General features: G+C 50.0%; 1 long non-coding RNA gene across 1 annotated transcript; it reads right to left on the bottom strand.

The window, feature by feature from the left end:
* Positions 1-10,521: 10,521 nt before the first annotated feature.
* LOC117063025 lies at positions 10,522-16,711 on the bottom strand. Its single transcript, XR_004428677.1, has 2 exons — positions 16,418-16,711; positions 10,522-11,496 (listed from the first exon to the last, which is right to left on the bottom strand). It is a non-coding gene; the product is annotated as an uncharacterized LOC117063025 (long non-coding RNA).
* Between the last annotated feature and the right edge of the window lie 4,831 nt (positions 16,712-21,542).

Here is a 21,542-nt window from a genome sequence, read left to right as displayed (position 1 = left end):
CCACAGGACAGACTCATCCTCTCGATCAGGCCGAAGCTCTGGGTTACCTAGGAACTACTTGTCTTAAGTGTCCGCCTCTGTGCCCACACCCATGTGTGGACAGAAACACACCATGCCGGCTTTCTCACTTCATGGCACCCTCCCTAATATCCCTGGGATTTTCGCTCTGCCTTCTTCTCTCTCCTTTAATGTCTTTGTGCTCTGGAACCCATCCCTTTGCCTTGGAAAGGTCATTCCCTTGACATTACCTCATTATCTTCCTATATCATTTCCCTGTCTCTCTCGGGCCTTTCCCATCAGCATAAACCCATGCTCTAGGAGCGCCCATCTCAAAATCAAAACAAAACACAACGGAGGCCGGGCGCGGTGGCTCACGCCTGTAATTCCAGCACTTTGGGAGGCCAAAGTGGGTGCATCACCTGAGGTCAGGAGTTTAAGACCAGCCAGGCTGACGTGGTGAAACCCCATCTCTACTAAAAATACAAAATTAGCCAAGCGTGGTGGCACATGCCTGTAATCCCAGCTACTCAGGAGGCTGAGGCAGGAGAATCACTTGAAACTGGGAGGCAGAGGTTGCAATGAGCCAAGATCGTGCCATTGCACTCCAGCCTGGGTGACAAGAGCAAAACTCTGTCTTAAAACACACACACGGCCGGGCGCGGTGGCTCAAGCCTGTAATCCCAGCACTTTGGGAGGCCGAGACGGGCGGATCACGAGGTCAGGAGATCGAGACCATCCTGGCTAATACGGTGAAACCCCATCTCTACTAAAAATACAAAAAACTAGCGGGGCGAGGTGGCTGGCGCCTGTAGTCCCAGCTACTCGGAGGCTGAGGCAGGAGAATGGCGTAAACCGGGAGGCGGAGCTTGCAGTGAGCTGAGATCTGGCCACTGCACTCCAGTCCGGGCGACAGAGCAAGACTCCGCCTCAAAAAAAAAAAAAAAAAAAAAAAAAAAAATAAAACACACACACACACACACACACACACACACCAATGGAAATCTCCCTCTGAGGCCCCTTTCCTCAGCAGCTGCTGTTTCATTCTCTGCTCTCCTCCACAGTGGGATGGTTTCCCACACACTCCACACTCGCCACGCTCACAAACTCACTCCCCCTCTCCATGCTCACCCCATTGGGCTCCCCTTGCTTCCAATCCACTAAAACTGCCCAAGTCCCAGTGCTTTGAGAGGTTGAGGCAGGAGGATCGCTTGAGCCCAGGAGTTCAAGACCAGCCTGGGCAACATAGCAAGACCCTATCTCTACAAAAAATTTTAAGAAAATTAGCCAGGCATGGTGGCACACACCTGCAGTCCCAGCTACTTGGGAGGCTGAGGTGGGAGGAGCACTGAAGCCCAGGAGTTTGAGGCTGCAGTGAGCTATGGTTACTCTAGCCTGGGTGACAGCACAAGATCCTGTCAAAGAAGGAAGGAAGGAAGAAAGGAAGGAAGGAAGGGAGGGAGGGAGGGAAAAGAGGGAGAAAGAAAGAAGAGAAAGAGACGGAGTGAGAGAGGGAGGGAGGGAAGGGGGGATAGAGGGAGAGAGAGAGAAAGACAGAGAGAGAGAAAAAGAAAGACAAAAGGAAAGAAGGAAGGAAGGAAGGAAAAAAGGAAAGAAAAGAAAAGAAAAAGAAAGAAGGCCGGCTGGGCACGGTGGCTCATGCCTGTAATCCCAGTACTTTGGGAGGCAAAGGAGGGCAGATCACAAGGTCAGGAGTTCGAGACCAGCCTGGCCAATATGGTGAAACCCATCTCTACTAAAAATACAAAAATTAGCTGGTCACTGTGGCAGGCACCTGTAATCCCAGCTACTTGGGAGGCTGAGGCAGAAGAATCGCTTGAACCCTGGCGGTGGAGGTTACAGTGAGCCAAGATTGTGCCACTCTACTCTAGCCTGGGCGACAGCGAGACTCCATCTCAACAAACAAAAAGAAAAGAAAAGAAAAGAAAGAAAAAGAAAAAGAAAAAAAAAGAAAGGGAAGGGAAGGGAAAGGAAAGGGATGGGGAAGGAAAAGGGAAAGGGGAAGAGGAAGAGGAAGGGGAAGGAAAGGGAAACCCTGCTCTGGTCAAGGTCTCCAATAACGTGGATGTTGTTGAAGCCAGTGGTCACTTCTCTGTCAATGCAACGGATCCATCAGCAGCATTTGAATGGTTGGCTGTGTCTCATCATTGAAATGATCTCTTGGTTTCAGAGAAAACAACCTTCTTACTTTTCTTCTCTCTCTTTTCCCATCTCAGGCTCTTCTGTTGGTTTCCATCAACCTCTATATGTCCTCGTGTGTGTCCGGCTTGGTCACAGGCCTTCTACTATTTTCTAGACACTCTTGAACTAGATGAGCTCTTGGAGGCTTTGAAAACCATCCACCTACTCAGGCCTCCCGCACTTGCATCTTTAGCTCTGACCTTTCTACTGAGCTACAGGCTTACACCTATTTGTCATCTCTATTTGGATATCTACCAGGTATTTCAAAATTAACATAGATAAGATAGAACTTTCGATTTCTGTCCCTACCTCAACCCTTCCCATCTTGCTAACTGGCACCAGCACACACTCCATTTCTCAAGACTAGAAGGCCTCCTGGAGCTCCTCCTTCTCTTCCTAGCCACCTGAGATTCATCGCCAAGTCCCACAGACTCAACTCAGTATGTCCCAAGCCCCTTCTTTCTTCTCTATCTCTGTCACTGCCACGTTAGTCTGAGCCATCACCTGTCATAGCCACATGGCTGTTGGGGCCTCCCAATTGTCCCCTGCTTGTTTCCCAAAGTCCATTCCACCTGTAACAGCCAGGATGATCTTTTAAAAAAACTTTTTTTTTTTTTTGAGATGGAGTATTGCTGTGTTGCCTAGGCTGGAGTGCAGTGGCAAGATCTCGGCTCACTGCAACCTCTGACTACTGGGTTCAAGGGATTCTCCTGCCTCAGCCTCCTGAGTAGCTGGGATTACAGGCACCCACCACCATGCCTGGCTAATTTTTGTATTTTTAGTAGATATGGGGTTTTGCCATGTTGGCCAGGCTGGTCTTGAACTCCTGGTCTCAGGTGATCCACCCACCTTAGCCTCCCAAAGTGCTGGGATTACAGGCGTGAGCCACTATGCCCGGCTGATTTTTTAAAATTTTAAATAAGATGGATCACTTCCCTACTGTTACTTGAGTAAAACCTAAAGTCCTTGCCATGGCCTGCAATTCAGTGCAAGGCACCTGCCTCTCTGACTTCAACTTCTCCAACTCCTCCCCTTCATCGACCTTCATCCTCTTGCTCAAACTTGGGAAGTAGGAGATAGTTCCACTTTAGGAAGAGCTCTCCAGCTTGTCCTTCTGCCTAGAATATTCTTGCCCGGATTTGTGCACATCTCAGCTCAAATACCAGCTCTTAAAGAAGAGGCTCTCTCTCACCCTCCAGGCTCTCCTGGCTGCATCACCTTGATTTGTTTGATTATCAGTGAAATGTGTGTTCTGAGCACTTGTTTACTTGCTTGTTGTTTCTCCCCCTACTAAGCTGGAAGCTCCGTGAGAGCAGAGGCCTTCTCTGTCATGTTCCCTGCAGTGTTTCCTGCATTGAGAGCAGTGCCTGGTACATTAGCTGGGGCTGTTGAAGAAATGAGCAAACCAAGACCAGGTAGTGGGGACAGCCCCAGGGGCTCCCAATCTGAAGAAGCGATGGAGACAAACTGATATCTGTAACATGCAGCTCCATGGATACTTTGCTCCACGGCAGACAGGGACTGCAGGAGCCTTGACCATGTGACTCTACCCCGCATGCATGGGAGGCGGTGCAGGGGAAAGTTCCTGGAGAAGTTGTATCCAAGTTGAGACCTAAAGGATAAGGAGGTAGGTGCAGGGCAGGGAGAGGGTCATGTCCCAGGCAGAGACACTTGAATGTACAAAGAGCCAGAGGAAGTGACAGCACAGTGAGGATTCAGAAAACAGCACTTACAAATCATCTAGCCTGCCCAACAGAGAAGGGCTGCCCCTCTTCCTCCTGGAGACACTTGGAAGAGCGGAGGGGACTCTGCCCAGGCCATCCCGACTGGGTGGGGGAGGCAGAAATAAAAAGACCCAGATTTCTGTGGTTGAAGAGACAAAGCTGAACCATGGAAGTAAAGGAAGTTCCAGCCCAAGACCAAACTGCAAGACCATGGCACCCAGTGCAGAGGGCACGGCTGGATCCCTCCGCCACATACAAGCCTGGGCTCTGGGGCTCCTGCCAGCCCTGCAGAGACTTGTCCCTGAACTTGTCCTGACTCCTGAAGAGCCTGTCTTTCTGCTCACTCATCCCTCATTCACTCACCACACACGCAGCCATGCACATCACCTCTGCTCTGGTCACATGCACACGCCCACACCTACCCTCAGGATCTCAGGTGGGTGCCTGTATCGTCACACACACACTCCACCCCAGGTAATGAGCCCAGTGTACACATCCTCACAGCTAGCCTGATGTACTTCTGCTCCTAGAAGCTCCTGAGCTACTTGGGAGGGGACCACATAGTTTCCAAAAACCATCCCCCACCTCCAGTTTGTAATAGTACACACAAGCCTGTATAAGGCAATGTAACCTGAACTATATATACTACACGATGGGGTGATTTGAGTAGGCTTCTTGGAAAACGAGAATTTGAGCTGGGTATTTTTTTTTTCTTGCTGTGTCACCCAGGCTGGAGGACAGTGGTACAATCATAGTTCAGTGCAGCCTCTATCTTCTGGGCTCAAGCAATCCTCCCACCTCAGCCTCCAAGTACCTGGGACTACAGGCACACGCCACCATGTACAGCCAATTGTTTTTAAGTACAGAAAAGGTCTTGCTATGTTGCCTAGGTTGGTCTTGAACTCCTGTGCTCCAGTGATCCTCCCACCTCAATCTCCCAAAGTGCTGAGATTATAGGCATGAACCATCGCTGCACCCAGCCTAAGCTGAGACTTGAAGAGAATCGTAGAATAGTGAAAATGAAGAGAAAATAGTTTTTATTATTGTTATTTTATTTTTTTTAGAGATAGTGTCTCACTTTGTTACTCAGGCTAGAGTACAGTGGCACAATCATGGCTCGCTGCAACCTTAAACTCCTGGCTCGAGGCTCAAGCAATTCTCCTACCTCAGCCTCCTGAGTAGCTGGGACTGAAGACATGCACCACAACACCTGGCTAACTTTTTAAGTTTTTGTAGAGATAGGGTCTCACTATGCTGTTCTTGAAATTCTGGGTTCAAGCGATCCTCCTGCCTGGGCCTTCCAAAGGGCCGGAATTACAGGCATGAGCCACCATGCCTAGCTCAGATTTTTTAAGATAATTAGTTAGGCTCCTCAGGCTACAAAAAAGATAACACATTGGTTCGTGGAACTGAAACGTCAGGGTTGGTCTGACTTCAGGCAATGCTGGATCCAGAGGCTAGAATAATGTCAACATTCTGCCTCTCATATATATATATAAATGCTCAAATCACCCCATCATGTAATATATATAGTTCAGACACACACACACACACACATTTCCCAAGTGGGCTCTTATTAGATGGGAGGCCAGACTGACCTTAGTAATTCAACTGACAGAAAGTGTCTTTCTTGAGAGCTCTAGCAAAAAAGTCTGTCTTGGAGGACTCTGATTAGCCTAGTCTGAGGTCACATGCCCACTTCTTTTTTTTTTTTTTTTTTTTTGAGACGGAGTCTTGCTCTGTCGCCCAGGCTGGAGTGCCGTGGCCGGATCTCGGCTCACTGCAAGCTCCGCCTCCTGGGTTCCCGCCATTCTCCTGCCTCAGCCTCCCGAGTAGCTGGGGCTACAGGCGCCCGCCATGTCGCCCGGCTAGTTTTTTGTATTTTTTAGTAGAGACGGGGTTTCACCGTGTTAGCCAGGATGGTCTCGATCTCCTGACCTCATGATCTGCCCGTCTCGGCCTCCCAAAGTGCTGGGATTACAGGCTTGAGCCACCACGCCCGGCACATGCCCACTTCTGAACCAATCCATATAGTCAGAGATAGGGAGTCTTTGACTGGCTAGACCTAAGGCAGTGTACCAACTTCTCAGTAGACTAGCCCCATCCAAATCCACATGGCATGGGTTTCCTAAGGGAAAGGGCTCTGTTGTCTGAAGTGGGTAATGAGTGCTAATCAACAGAGGTCAAATGTCTCTGCTTTAAATAATAGTCCTTCTGCTGGTTATAGCACTCCACACTTTTTCATGCTTCCACATAATTTATTCAGTTTAATTATCAAGAAATAATCTTGAGTCAGGCATGGTTACTGCCTGCATTTCACTATAGGCAAAGGGCATTTCCACATATTAAACTTGATTTTTCTGCTCTACTATAATAGGGGCTGTCTTTGAGCCATCTATTCGGGAAGGACACATGGCCTTGGAGCTCCTGGGTAAAGTCTCCTCTAGAGAGTGTCTAGGTGGGAGGCAGGGGATTAGCTCTGGATGTACTGATGTTGAGGTGCTTTTGGGAGGAGCAAGTGGAACAGCTCAGAAGGCAGTTCTGCATAGTAGACTGGAGTTTCCCTTGCAACAGCCAGACCACCACTGCCATGCTGAGAGCTTCTTTAACTCTGCGTTAAAGTGACCAGTCAAGGGGCATCCATTCAGAGAATGGTGGGGCCAAAACCCTGAGCACAGGCACAGTGTGCAGAGAAGTGGGGGTGAGAAAGTGTGATATATAAGCAGATCTACCTGGGCTTGGCTCCTGCTGTGCTAGGAACACCGAGCCAAGATCAGCCCCAGGACCTAGTTATCCCAGTGGAAAGGACCATGAGACGTGGATCTATCACTGACCAATCACTTCTCTCCTTGGTGCCTCAGCTGTGCCTTTAACACTCTGCCATGCTTGACAGCTGGCCTCCAGCGATGAGCCCCAATGAAGCACACTCGTGGCATTCATACGCTGATGTAGTCCCCTCCCACACTGAACCTAGGCAGGCCTCTGACACACACTATCCAACAGAATGTGGTGGAAGTGATACCATGCCAGCTTCAGGTTTAGCCTTTAAGAGGAATGCTAGGCTAGGTGTAGTGGCTCATGGCTGTAATCCCAGCACTTTGGGAGGCTGTGATAGAAGGATTGCTTGAAGCCAGGAATTTGAGGTCAGGCTGGGCAACATAGTAAGACCTCCATCTCTACAAAAAATTTAAAAATCAGCCAGGTATAGTGGTGCATACCTGTGGTCCCAGCTACTCTGGAGGCTGAGGTGGCAGGATCACTTGAGCCCAGGAGTTCAAGGTGGCAACGAGCCATAATCATACCACTACACTCCAGCCTGGATGACAGAGTGAGACCCTGTCTCTAAAAACTAAAGACAAACAAAAAAGTGAAATGGAAGCTTCTATTAATACTTCTTTCTTTCACTTGGAGAGCCCTGAGTCACCATGAAAGATTTCTGGCCACCCTACTGAAGAGACCACACGGAGAGGCCGCATGGAGAGGAGGAGAGGTTCACTGATCCAGCATTTTAGTTGAACTTCCAGCTGACTGCAGCCTCAGGCTTTATCTGAAAGCACCTGCATGAGAGACTCCTAAGCAAGACCGGCAGAAGAACCACCCAGCTGATCCCAGACAATCCATAGAACCATGAGAGAGACAACAAAATGGTGGTGGTTTTAAAGCCACTGAGCTTTGGAGTGGTTTGTAATACAATGACGGATAACAAAAGCAATCTCCCTGATGGTGAGGCTGGCTGGCATTCCTGAGCCTTGTGCTACCTTCCTCCCAGCCCCCAAGAATTGACACTGTTAAGTCAGGTCAGGTCTTGGTTAATGACCAAGTTAATAATCAAGTTAATAACCATTCCAGGCAGGCAGGCCAGTTTTTAGGACAAATACAGGAAGAGTATATATTTCCTGTCTGATCTTAGTCCTGAGATTCCAGAAGACACAAAAACCCAGTTCCCACAGGGCTGGAGACAAAGGCAGAGGGGCTGACTGGGTACCCAGCTCCATTCTCTGGGTGCTGACCCCAAGCAGCAGCTCGTTAGGCTCAGGTGTCTTTCAGGTGTCCTTGCATGGCCCTGAGATTGAAGCCTGTGTTGTAACAGAATAGTTAATCCATCTCCCAGCATGGCTCATGGGAGAAGTGGGTCAACTGAACATAGCTTTGCCATTGAGGCCAAGTCCAGGTTCCCCTGTGTTTCCCACCACACCAGGTGTGGTCCTGCTGCTGCTCTGACTCCCATCTGCTGGCAGGTCTGAACCCACCCCTCCGATTGTAGTCACTTCTTCTCTGCTCTAGGGAACCCTCCCTTCTCTTTCTCCCAGATCCCCAGGGTCACAGGGCCATTGTCATATGCAGCCTGTAGTCACTGAAATGTGTCCCGTGTGACTCTTGTCCCACTACTGGGCCATGAGCTTCTAGAGAGCAGAGACTAAAGCCTCATTTTTCCCTCGAATACATTCATTAGTAAATGTATTCAGTCCTTCATTCACTCAACAACCTACTCCATGCCAGGGTCTATGTTAGGGGCAGAGGACATAAAGCTAAAAAATAATGCCCCTGCAGTGCCGTCATATTTGGTCCAGTTGGACAGGCGTGGAACTTGGCAGTGACGACACAGTCATATAATTGCTAGGATGGAGGTGTGTATGTAATGTGGTGAGGGCACAGAGAGGGCCAAGGCAGCCCTGGGAGGGGGCGACAGGCAAAATTCCTTAGTGATCATTCTAGGCCAGACTCTGGTCTAAGCACTTCATTTATTCATTATTCATTTATTCATGTTTTCATTATTTTGAGGTGCTTTTTAAAAATAAATTATTATTGGCCAGGCGTGGTGGCTCAAGCCTGTAATCCCAGCACTTTGGGAGGCCGAGATGGGCGGATCACGAGGTCAGGAGATCGAGACCATCCTGGCTAACACGGTGAAACCCCGTCTCTACTAAAAAATACAAAAAACTAGCCGGGCGAGGTGGCGGGCACCTATAGTCCCAGCTACTCGGGAGGCTGAGGCAGGAGAACGGCAGGAACCTGGGAGGTGGAGCTTGCAGTGAGCTGAGATCCGGCCACTGCACTCCAGCTCGGGCGACAGAGCAAGACTCCGTCTCACAAAAAAAATAAAATAAAATAAATTATTATTTTCGAATAGGTAAATGTAGACAAATTATACAACATTCAGATGGTGCTAATGAGTACCCTATGAACATTTCCAGAGGAGCACGCCCTTTTCCAGAATTTCTGCCTTCCTGACATACGATATTTTACACATGTTTGTCTTATGCACACACACATACATGCACAACCATTTTACATAAATGGTTATATAATATTCTGTATTTTTTCATTTATTTATTTATTTATTTTTATTTAATTTTATTTTTTTGAGATGGAGTCTCGCTCTGTCACCCAGACTGGAGTGCAGTGGCATGATCTCGGCTCACTACAAGCTCCGCCTCCTGGGTTCACACCATTCTCCTGCATCAGCCTCCCAAGTAGCTGGAACTACAGGCACCCGCCCCCACGCGTGGCTAATTTTTCATATTTTTAGTAGAGACAGGTTTCACCGTGTTAGCCAGGATGGTGTCGATCTCCTGACCTCATGATCCAGCCACCTCGGCCTCCCAAAATGCTGGGATTACAGGCCTGAGCCACCGTGCCCGGCCTATTTTTTTTATTTAATATATCATGGAGCTCATTCCACGTCACTATAGAGATATTTCATTCTTAGGCCGGGCATGATGGCTCATGCCTGCAATCCTAGCATTTTGGGAGGCCAGGCAGGTGAGTTGTCTGAGAGTAGGAGTTTGAGGCCAGCCTGGGTAACACCATGAAACCCTGTCTCTATTAAAATACAAAAAAAAAAAAAAAAATTAGCCCAGCATGGTGGTGTGTGCCTATAGTCTCAGCTACTCGGGAGGCTGAGGCACGAGAATTGCTTGAACCTGAGAGGCAGAGGTTGCAGTGAGCTAAGATCATGCCACTGCACTGCAGCCTGTGTTACAGAGCGAGACTCTGTTTCCAAAAAAAAAGACAGAGATTTCATTCTTGGTTAATGATATTATGACTTTATAGTATCACAGTGTTCCATTACAGGAATGCCCTGTAATTTGTTTAACCAATTGCCTATTAATGAATATTTATGCTTTTTCTAACTGTCCACTACTGATACAAATAATGCTACAATAAATAATCCTGTGCATAAATTATTTTGAACAAGTGACATCTATTTATAAGATAAATGCATAGAAGCAGAATTATTAGAATAGAAGTAGGTCAAGAAAAGGTGCATTTAATTTTTTAAAATTTTTAAACATTTTAAATTATTTTTTATCTTTGAAGAGATGGGGTTTCACTATGTTGCCCACGCTGGTTTCAAACTCCTGTCCTCAAATGATCCACCCCCCCCAGCCTCCCAAAGTGCAGTGATTATGTGCATGAGTTACTGCGCCTGGCCAAAGGTATATTTTAATTTTTAACTGCCCTCCATCTAACATTTAGTTCTCAAAAACACGTCTCAGCTTTAGAAAGCTTTCTCTCATCTACCAGCAGAGACCTCTGCCATAGTGTAAAGACCCAGGCCAGTAGAAAAGGAGGAAGACAATACTTCATTTTAAAATGCTTTTATTTTCTGCCTTTATCTTTTAAATATACATATAAATTTAATAAATTAAAACATTTACTATTTATATAAATTAAATTTATTTAATATAACATGTGTGTCATATTGTGTATAAAACATACTTATATATTACAGATTTACATAGTTTATTTATATTTAAGTTTTAGATAAATTAAAATTTGAATATAAAATTGGGCAGGGGACCATGTGGCCTGGGGCTTTGGACAGAGTGTATCTGAGAACGGAGGTCACACCAGGGAAATGGGGCTGAAAAATGGAGGGTAGGAAACTCAGCCCAGGTTTCATTGTTTGAGTCCTGGATAAACCCCTGCCTGAAGTCCATCCTGGGGTTGTTCAGGTTCATAAGCCAATACATACTGTTTTTGCTTAAGTCAGTGTTTTTTGTCTCTTGCCCAGGGAGGAGCCCTGACTGCCCCACACAGCTGGTGGGCAGCAGGGTTGCACTCACTGCAGAGCTGACAAGCTCCAGGGTCTGTGCACTGAACCTCAGCCAGTCCCAGCCAGTCTCAGTGGAAAAGGAATTTATTGATGTGAGACCTGAAGAATCAGGAGACAATCAGGCAGACCAGAAGGCAGAGAAGATGCCCAGAAAGAAAAAGAGACAGGTGAAACAGGTGGCATTCAGAGAGCTGCAGGTGGTTCAAAGCGGCTAGAGATTGAGTGAAGGGTGCAGGGTGTGCACACGCCGGGTGCTGTGGTTTGCAATCTTGATCTTTCCAATGAAGTGACCAGAGTTTCGCCTCTGCTGTGATCACAGGTGTGATTGAAGAGTCGGTTGGCAGCGTGCCCTGTGCCTCCCCACTCAGGGTTCAGTCCTCTGACCCCCGCCTCCTGTCTCCCTCGCCTGTTGGCCCCAAAAGGGAGTCACTGTTGGAGGCCTGACATCAGACACCCACTGGGCCACGCCTCAGGCTCCTGGGACTGCCAAGGGTGAGCAGCCTCTCCATGGCCCTGCGAAGGAGAAGACCAATGAGGAGAAAGGCCACAGGCATGCTAGAACCCCTCGTGTGTGTGTGTGTCATTGGTGTGAGTGTGCATGCGTAGCTGCGCATACATAGGAAGTCAATTGTTCTTTCCCAGTTGAGCCGTTGGGAACATTCCCCAGCTTCCTCTGAAGTCATTACCTTATCTCAGGTGGCCCTTTGGAGCCTTTGGCTCACCATAGCTGGGTGAGGCAGGAAGAAAAAAAACAAGGGCAGGGGAGAAGAGGAATTTGCCCTCTGCTGTGTTTCAGCTCTCAGGCAGGCTATGCCTTCCCGCATTGCCACTAGCTGGGTCCAGGCCATGTCACCTTCTGCTGCATCTACAGCAGCTCCCCAACGTCAGTGTGCCCCAGCCACTTCCCACCAGACCATCTTCCACAGCAGGGATCCCCCCAAAATTCTGCTCCCCTCTTCTTCCTGTCTCACCTGGACTACCTTGGGCTAGGGCAAATTCCTTGCTGTGACTTGGAAGGCCCTGTGTATCACCTGCCTATCTGTCCAGCCTCATCTGTCCCCACTCCACTTCCCCCACCCCAGGCCCCAGGTACATTGGCCACAGCCCTTCCCTAAAAGCACCAGGGCCTGGGTATTAATTCCTGTTGTTGCTGCAGCAAACTACCACAGACTTAGGGGTTCAAAACAATGCAGATTGATTATATTACAGTTCTGGAGGTCAGGAGTCCAGACGTGGGTCTTAAAGGATGAAAGCCAAGGTGCCAGCAGGGCTGCATTCCTTCTGGAGATTCCGAGAAAGAATCCATTACCTTGCCTTTCCCAGCCTCAAAAAGCCGCCCGATTCCTTGGTTCATACCCCTCCCTGCATCTGCAAAGCCACCGAGTAGCATCTTCCAATCTCTTTCTGACCTCTGCTCCCATCGTCACATCTCTCTGTGACACCAACCTCTCTCTCCACCTCCCTCTTAGAAGGGCCCTGGTGATTACCCAGGGCCTACTTAGATAATCCAGGATACGCGCTCCATCTCAAGGTCCTTCATCACATCCACAAGCCAATTCTCAGGGTCTAGCGATTAAGGCTTGGACATCTTCGAGGGTTGTTCTCCTGCCTGCCACAGAGCACACCAAGCTTTCGCACATACAGGCCTCTCTGTCACTGTCTACATTTGCCCAGAGCAGACACCTTTGTCTAATTTGCAGAGGTACCATACACAGGCCAGTGGACTGCCTGCCTGAAATACCCCTCCTCACTTCCTCCACCTGGCCAAGAGCTTCTCATTCTTCAAGGCCCAGTTTAGTCCAGGACACTTTACCTTTCCCTGCTCTCCCTGAAGACACCCAGCTGGGTGAGTCACACCTCCTCTGGGTTCCTGCTCTATCCCGTACTTCCGGTATCCTGGCATAAACCACAGGACATTGATATTGTCTGTGAGTCTGCCTGGGCCATATCGGAGCCTGGGCCCGGAAGCCCTCACCTGGGGCTCAGCTCTTCCCCACTTAGGCAGCAGCCCCAGGCCCTACCGTCTCTCTTCCCAGGGCAGACTCCTCCTCTGGAGTCTCCCAGTTCATGTCTCTGTCTCTCCTGTGTGCAGGCCTCACACGGAGCTATGGGGCCTCTGTGAGGAAGACAGAAATGAAGCCGATGAGGGTGTTGAGTTTGAGGCATCCAAGCCACACGGAGGGAAGCTGGCATTTGAGAAGAGAGGGCTGGGAGAAATTCCTACTCTCAGGAAGTGGCTGGGGGATTTTCAGAAGAGGAATATTTGAGGTTTTCAAGTTAAAGTGGCAGCTTAAACACACATCTAATTGCATTTTCCCCCAAATCTCACTAGAACAACAATAGAGAGTTTTAAAAGGAAGACATAAAACCACAAAAATGAGGGAAAGAGAAGAGGAGAAAACAGGAGCAAAACTTGGGGAGCTGGCAGACGAGCATTCCTCCACGAAGATGGAGAAAGCCAGCTCCTAGGCCGGCACGGGGGGAGAGTTTAGAACCAAAACCATTTACGAACAGGATGCTTAGAAGGCTCAGGAACTGGCTCTAGAGGGAACCTCTCTAAGCTGGGTAAAGAAGGAAGTTAAAATAAGATGGGTTGAAAGTTGTTTAAGAAGCAGTTAGATCCCTGGAAACCCTCCCCTCCCCTCCTCTTTCCTCTCCTCCTGTCCCCTCCCTGCCCCCGCTGGGAAATTACTGAGGGTGGTTACTGCCCAGAAGGCAGGAAGATTCTGGGTCATATGCTATGGAGACCCCACCCCAGACTCTGACTCTAAACACCCAAAACACAAGGCAGCCTTCCTCTCAAGGAGTTAGAACAATCTTCTCTAAAAGGTCTGGGCAACTCAAAAGGAAGACTAAATCCTGATATGGGGGGAGCTGGCTCACATCACAGCCCTGCCTAATGCCTCAGCTACAGGGAGCCTGTGTTTCCCTAGGCTCACTCATGGTCTTGTCCAGTGATGTCCCCAGAAAGGACTTTTGTAAACTGTTAACAAAAAAATTAACCAGACATGGTGGCGCACACCTGTCATCCTAGCTACTCGGGAGGATAAGGTGGGAGGATCGCTTGAACCCAGGAGGCAGAAGTTGCAGTGAGCCGAGATCACAAGACTGCACTCTAGCCCGGGTGACAGAGTGACACTTCATCGAGAAAAAAAAAAAAGTCTTCTTAGATATTAGTAATACCGCATTTAATGGGCACACAGTGTTCCTTTTTGGATGATTCATTCAGTTGCATCTGTTTTATACACTGTTCTGAATGTATGAAACATGTCACTGTAAAGACTGTTTACAGCGGGCCACATGAGAGGCTCCTGGAGCGCTGGCAATAGCCTATTTCTTGAGTTGGGTGACTGTTATATAGGTCTTCACTTCATAACAATTTGCTAAAGTGTACATTTATGTTTCATGCACTTTAATGTGTGTGATATATTCTACAATAAAATTTTAAAAGAAAAAAGAGATGGTCTGCTGTGCTGTTTTGTGGTATCATTCACCCCACTTTCTGGCTCCCAGATTTCAACACTTAGCCTTGCATTGGTGTCCTTTAGGGAATAAAGGACCTCAGGAGTGTCTGGTGGAGGGCGACACAGTACAGCAAGCAAGAAGAGAATAAGCAGAAGCACAGCAATGAAGAGAGAAGGGACCTGAATAAAACTCACTGTCCTCCAGACCCCCTGAAGACATGGGAAGGGAAAACATCTTAGAATCTTCACCTCATGTGTGATACGGACCCAAGCCAATTCATGCAAATATTTCAGAAAAGTGTAATCCCATAACATCGCGGAATTTAAAGCCACCCTAACAACTCAGATGTGGGTTATGCCCAGAGCAAGCCGGATGCTGGGTGTGGGCGCGTTTATAAGTGCCCAGGTGGCTTGAAGGGTTAAGAACTGCTACTCTTTGCTAGGATTGCTTTTCCCATCCCCTCTGCATGGCGAGTTTAGAATTCTAACAGTGGTAGGGCCTCTGGGGGGAGGGGAGGTAAACTGCAAACAACACAATTCACCCCAGCTAGTTTTCACAGAAAAGCAAGTTATTAAAAGCCATTTTGAAGCTCATGGAATCTGCAGGAGGCCAAAGAGTCAGACTTGGATGCCACAGAGCTAAGAATAATACCTAAGGTGCACAGCAGAGGCTACCCCCCACCCCAGAAAGCCCTGCTCCAGTGTGACCCCAAGACTCTGTCACCGTTGCCCTGAAGGGCCAGAGGCCTCCACCACCCACTCTCTATAGAGGACCCCCTACAAGTCTCACGCAGGGACATTTGAACAGCAGAGCCTGGTCGTAATGACTGCCCCCTGAGGAGGCTGGGGAGTGAGTTCTGGCTTCTACCTTGACTGGGATAGACTCAAAATGCGGAAAATTCTCCAGTTTGGGAATTACGTGCAAAAGATGCAGGGAGGCCAGATATTCGCTATGGGAAGGATCAAGTGGAAGCAACTGGGTAGAGTTCATTCTCAAGCCTGAGGCAGCTGCCAGAAAAGCAGGACTGAAGGGTGCCAGGCTGCTCAAGGACCCCAGGGCCCGGCTGGGTTAGGGTGCAGTGGATGGGGCTGGGCCCCTGCTCACCCCTCATTAAATCATCAATTCCTCATCACCAGGAACCAGGACCAGGTGAGCCTTGGATCTGCATAGCCCGTTTCACCTGCTGTACTTTTCCTCACTACCTGAGTCCTTAGGGCCCAGAAAATTTCACCCAAGTCCTAACCAAGGGACCACAGGTGGAGGACAGTGACATCTGGAGCAGCTGATGGAGGCTCTGGGGAAGTTCAGAAGAAAGGCCTTTTCTCTTTGTTTTCATTTTGTTTTGTTTTATTTTGAGACAGGGTCACTTGATCTTGGCTCACTGCAACCTCCACCTCCCAGGTTCAAGTGATTCTCACGCTTCAGCCCCCCAGGTAGGTGGGACTACAGGTGCAGGCCACCACGACTGGCTAAGTTTTGTATTTTTTGGTACAGACAGGGTTTCACCACGTTGGCCAGGTTGGTTTTGAACGCCTGACCTCAAGCGTTTCTTCCACCTCAGCCTCCCCAAGTGCTGGGATTACAGACGTGAGCCACTGTGCCTGGCCTGAGAAAGGCTTTTTCTATGCCACAGAGAAGTTGGGCTCCCAGTCATGGGAGCAGCTGCGGCCGGTTCCAGCAGGGGGCAGCTCTCAATGACAGCTGAAGGGCATTGCAGAGCCAGATGTACACACGGCTTTTAGGAGCCGGGCTCTGCCTACCCTGAAGTCTGCCTGAACCTGGGGCATCACCATCTCACCCGGCTGGGGCTTTGATGCATCAGGCCCAGAGAAAGAAGCTTGGTAGAGGGGAGGAAGAAGGAGATGTAACCTTCCAGGAAGCAGAAATGTTCAACGACTCTCAAAGGAACCTCCAGAAAACAAGGAGAGGCAGGAATTGCCTTATGGTGGCTTCTAGCTCTAAGTCTCACCTGTGAGATGAAGCATCTTCTCGGTCCCAGTGCAGAGACAGGTCCTGGGCGGAAGCAGGAGAGGAGAGAATCAGCTCCTGTTCTCCTGTCTCCCTCAACTTCCCCAGGCCTCCCCAGCCCACCTGGGCCAGGACAGAGGTGCTGGCAGCCTCTTCCCATTAACTACACCCTGCAGGCTGAGGCGGGCAGGCTGGGGGCTGAGGAGACACTCCTTCCCTGCATTCCATGGACATGGTGCCTTGGGCCAGGCTGCAGAGGCCGCAGGGCCTGGCATGTGCCCCGTGAAACTGGCCCTGCAGCAAGGCGGGGGTTGTAGGGATGGATGAACTCATTCTTTCCTCATCTCAGGCTGCTCTGATCGTAAAACTGTGGACGCTGAGCAAATGGCCCCAGGTGTGTGCTCTCCCAGTTTCGCTAGGATAATAGTCAGTAACAGCAAGAGGCTGACCTGGTTTCGATGGAGCAGCTCCTGCTCTGGGCACAACGTGGCTCTGCTGCCTCTGCTCTCCCATCCCCTCCCCACCCCCTTTTGGAGGGCCAGGACTTCACCGCAACCTGAAGGAGCCTCAGCAAGAGTACAAAGGGGGTGCTCTCAGAGGCGCAACAGGAAAAGCTCCTTCTCCAGAGAGAGGCTCTGCGGAGAGGCCCAGGGTGCCTAGAGAGGAGACAGCACCCTGCACCCACCTCGAGGGCCTCCTGCTCACAGCCCCCTTGAGTCACTGTTTACTCCACAAAGATCTAGACTCAGATCAGGCAGGACCCTTCGAGTTTGTCTCATCGCTAAAACCGCTTCATTTTACAGATGGGGAAACTGAGACCCAAAATGAAGGGAGCAGTCGCTGAGTCAGCCAGTGACAGAGCTGGGACTTCACTCCCACTTCTGGATTCTCAGCTCCCATCCTCATCCCTCTGCCTTTTATACAGCAGCATGGAAGGAATCAAAAACAGGCAGAGAACGTCAGGGGCTACTTTGGGCCGCTTGAGTGAAGACTAGGGTTCATGGGTGCAGTGCCTCCGGTTGCGGCTCTCCAGGCCCCCCCAGACCTGCTCCTGACACTCCCAGGGCTGCGCTGCCTGGGGGTCTTCCCTCCCTGACACTCCCAGGTCTGCGCTGCCTGGGCGTCTTCCCTCCCTAGCCCTCCCCCAAGTGAGTGCCTCAGTTCCTCCAGCTGCCCCTCTCCCAGTGGGAGCTCACACTAGACACGCGAGGGCAGTCGAGGAGAGCGCTTTCCTCGCTCGAGGATATGGGAGAGCTGTCCGCCCTCCTCCTTAGGCCCTGGAGGCAGCGAGTGTCTGTCAGGGTTACCTGGGTGCTCTGGGAAGGGCTCCACCTCCCTCACAGGGCTTCACTGGACTGCCCAACTGGGCTGCTCTCGTTGCCTTTGACCTTCAGAACTCCCAAGATACTCCCACCTCCTGCAGGAAGAAGGCGGGGGAAGCAGGGGCTTTGGAGACCAATAAGCCAGGGCCTGACTCCTAACTGGCCACCTAATAACTTTGTGACATTGAGCAAGTGTCCTGGTCTTCCTGAAGGTGTGTTCTCAAGCTTCTTCCTTGAGTGGTTTTAGTGAGGGCTGGAGATGGGGACACGTAGTAGGCTCTTATGACACATGGCAGCTCTTATTATTTTATTAATATTATTATTTTTTTTTTTTTGAGACGGAGTCTCGCTCTGCCGCCCAGGCTGGAGTACAGTGGCCGGATCTCAGCTCACTGCAAGCTCCGCCTCCCGGGTTTACGCCTTTCTCCTGCCTCAGCCTCCCGAGTAGCTGGGACTACAGGCGCCCGCCACCTCACCCGGCTACTTTTTTGTATTTTTTAGTAGAAACGGGGTTTCACCATATTAGCCAGGATGGTCTTGATCTCCTGACCTCGTGATCCGCCCGTCTCGGCCTCCCAAAGTGCTGGGATTACAGGCTTGAGCCACTGCGCCCGGCTGGCAGCTCTTATCATTAAAGCTGGCCAGGATGTCCCTTCTGACCCCCAACCCTCCAGTTCCCATAGTGCTGGGCCTTGCAGGTATCACTGTTCTGTGTATGGGGTCAGGCTCTGGCCTCCCTCCCTCCCAACCCCTTCTGGGCAGGGTGAGAGTAAACAGGTCCCCTAGGTGTGGGACAGACACCTGCCGCCCTCCTCCTGTCCTATTATTCTCTCCAAAAACATGAATCACTGGTGGATGGACAAACTGTAGGGCATTCGTATGATGGAATGACCCCAGTAATAAAGAAGAATGAAATAGTAATACAATGAACGACATGGATGACCCACAAAGCACTGCGCTGAAGTTCAGCAGCCAAATGAAAACTGACTAACTCAAAAGGCTGCAGACTCCACCGCTCCATGCATCTGAACTCCAGGGAGGGCTGCGCTGCAGCCAGAAAGCAGGTCAGGGCTTGCCTGAGGTGGGATGTGGGAGCAGGGATTGATTGCAATGGGGAATGAGGGAATTTTATGGGGGGATAAAAAAAATCAATGTCTCATTTGATGGTAGGTAGGTGGCTATTTCCATTTGGCAGAGCTTATCAAACTGTATGCTTAAAATAAGCAAATTCTACAGTATGCAAACTATACCATAATGAAGCTGGCAGGGTAAAGACCTTCCAGTTTGGAAACTATGATCTGGGAAGTGATCCACATTGCCTGGCCATATACATGAGGGAAGAGTCATCTCCCTAGGAAACTCTTAAGAAATGCTCAGTCCTTCAAAGAAATAAGAAACTGAGTGACCAGAGAAAATGAGGGAGGATTTGAAGAAATACAGTACCAGGGCATCATAGAAGAGCTGGCTTTAAATAGACTACAGAGAGTGCACTCAAGTCTTGGTGCATTTGTATGCTGCCTGAATTACCTGACCTTGGTCCCTTATCTGATATCCTCATTCGTCCTGGCTCTACCTGAAAAAAACCTCACACTCATCTTTCATACATAATAAAAAGCTATCCTTTAATGAGATGATATTTTCTCTCTCCTGGCCCAGGATGGGGAAGGCGCCCTGCCCCTCTTGAGTCACCAGGCTCTTATGCAGTAGAGTTTCTCTCTTCTGCTTGCTTCCAGAGCCTTCTGTAGGCTACCAAGACAAAGCTTTCTCGCACTCCTCTGGGCCTGGTCCTTCTGCTCTCTGCTGCTGCCCTCTCTGTCCCCCTCCCTCCTCTGCCTCCAGAATGACAGCATCTCCCAGTGGCTTTCATGTTGGAATGCTGGTTCCTTAACTTATGGTCAGCTTCTGAGGGCAGAAGGCTTGTCCCATTTTCTCCCCTTCCCTCTGCCCTCTCCCTTGGAAGCCCAGTGTGGGATCCTCTCCCAGTGTTTTGAAATAAATGCACACATTTGCCAATGCAGCCATTCACTCTGTGGCTCACTCACACTGTTCAGGAGAGAGGCCCAGCTCAATCTAGCTTGAGCCCAAAGGGAATTTACTGGGCCACATTCCTGAGAAGTCTAGGACGTGTCAGCTAGGTTGAGACACAGCTGGATTCAGGATTGACAATCTCTTTTCCTGTCTCATTCTCTGCCTCTGTCTCAGTGTCTTCTTCCCTTCCTCTCCTCCCTTCCCCTTCTCCCTAATGTCTTTCTGTCTCTAAGTAAGTATCCCCTGAGTACACTTGCTCACTCCTCCTTAAGCCTAAAAACAAAAGAACAAGACATAATAAATCCCTCATGCAAATGGTCATCCCTGACCTGAGGAAGTCCAAGACATCAAAGCACAGCCTATTATTGTATCTATTCTTTCTAGTTGTGTATATAGCTGACTTTTCTGCCAGACTTGCCTTGTGTCCTCAAGGTGCCTGGCACAGGCCCAGGTACATGGCAGCCCCCAGCCCCACCCCAGGTAGGATGTGACACTTGGTTGGGGCGAGGTCAGAGTGGTGAAGGGAAGAATCAGGGTCGGGGATGGGTCAAGGCTGGGGAGGGGCTGAGGGGAGGATCCTTTTGAGCTGTTCATTCCCTCCTGGTATTTTTGCCCATGAGGCCTTGCAGAGTAGAAACAAACTCCACACACGCCTGTCTTCCTCCCAGAGCCCTCCACCCCCAATAAGCATCAGCCTGGGGGGCTGGGGCTGCGGGCTGAGGCCTGGGACAGAGTCCTGGTCAGCATCAGCCTAGCTGAGGCTAATTAAGACCCAGGAATCCCCTGCCCCTAACCCTGGGCTCAGATCAAAAGACCTTGGCCCTCAGATGAGGGTCTCCTGACCATAAATCTGAAGGAGCGCGGCCCTCCAGCTAATGAGCTGTCCTGGCTCAGACTAGAGCAGGGATGCCAGATCCTGTTTCATTCCAAGGAGCAGCCAGCCCAGAGTGAAGGGCTGAGAGAGGCCCTAGACCCCAGAGTGCCCATCCCCATGCAGCACCCAGCTTTGCAGGGACAGGCCCTTCTCTGCTCATAACCCCTGGGGCAATGTCCTGGAGGGTACATGAGAATGCACACTGTTCCTGGGCTCCTGCCCTGCTGGGCCCCAAAACGGCTCCCCGTGTCCACCGTTTAGCCCCACAGGAATTTTAACCGCTAACATCTGGGTTCAGGAGACTCCGGAAGAGCAAACGTCTTCACCTCCTTTGATTCCCTTTACACAGGGGGCTTTTTCAGTTTTAATTTGAGGTGACCTCTGACCTGAGTTCCCATTCCCATAGATTCCAGATATTTCCTGTGCCCTCAAATAACCTCCAAGCCCGCCCCTACCTGATCAGAGCCCCTGCGGAGCCCATGGCCTTCCCCCAACCACAGCCCAGGCTAGGCTGGGAGTCCCCCTGGACTCTGGCCCCCTCCCCATATCCCACTCTGTTCCCCCAAAGATGGCTGCACACCCACCCACCCACCAGTATCTCTCCAGGGCTCTGGGCCCAGCTGAGCCTGCTCTCAGGACGCCAGGGATGGCAGGCACCCAGGTGCCAACCTCTCTGACTGCCATGTTTTTTAATGACAATGATAATAGAAACATTGGTGGAGCCTCTTCTCTGTGTCAGGTGACCCGGTAGCTCGAGAATAATTGCTCCTAATTTACAGATGAGGAAGCCGGCCCTGGAGAACAAGAGGGACTTCATGCACACACAGCTAGTTGTGGCCGAGCCAGACCATAACCGAGGTGTGTCAGCCCGGAGCCCGGTGCCCTCCAGGAAGAGGGGTCAG

The sequence above is a fragment of the Trachypithecus francoisi genome, unplaced genomic scaffold (assembly GCF_009764315.1).
Source record: "Trachypithecus francoisi isolate TF-2019V2 unplaced genomic scaffold, Tfra_2.0 Lachesis_group17, whole genome shotgun sequence".
In the NCBI taxonomy this organism is placed as follows: Eukaryota; Metazoa; Chordata; class Mammalia; order Primates; family Cercopithecidae; genus Trachypithecus; species Trachypithecus francoisi.
This window is presented reverse-complemented; position numbering and strand designations above follow the sequence as displayed.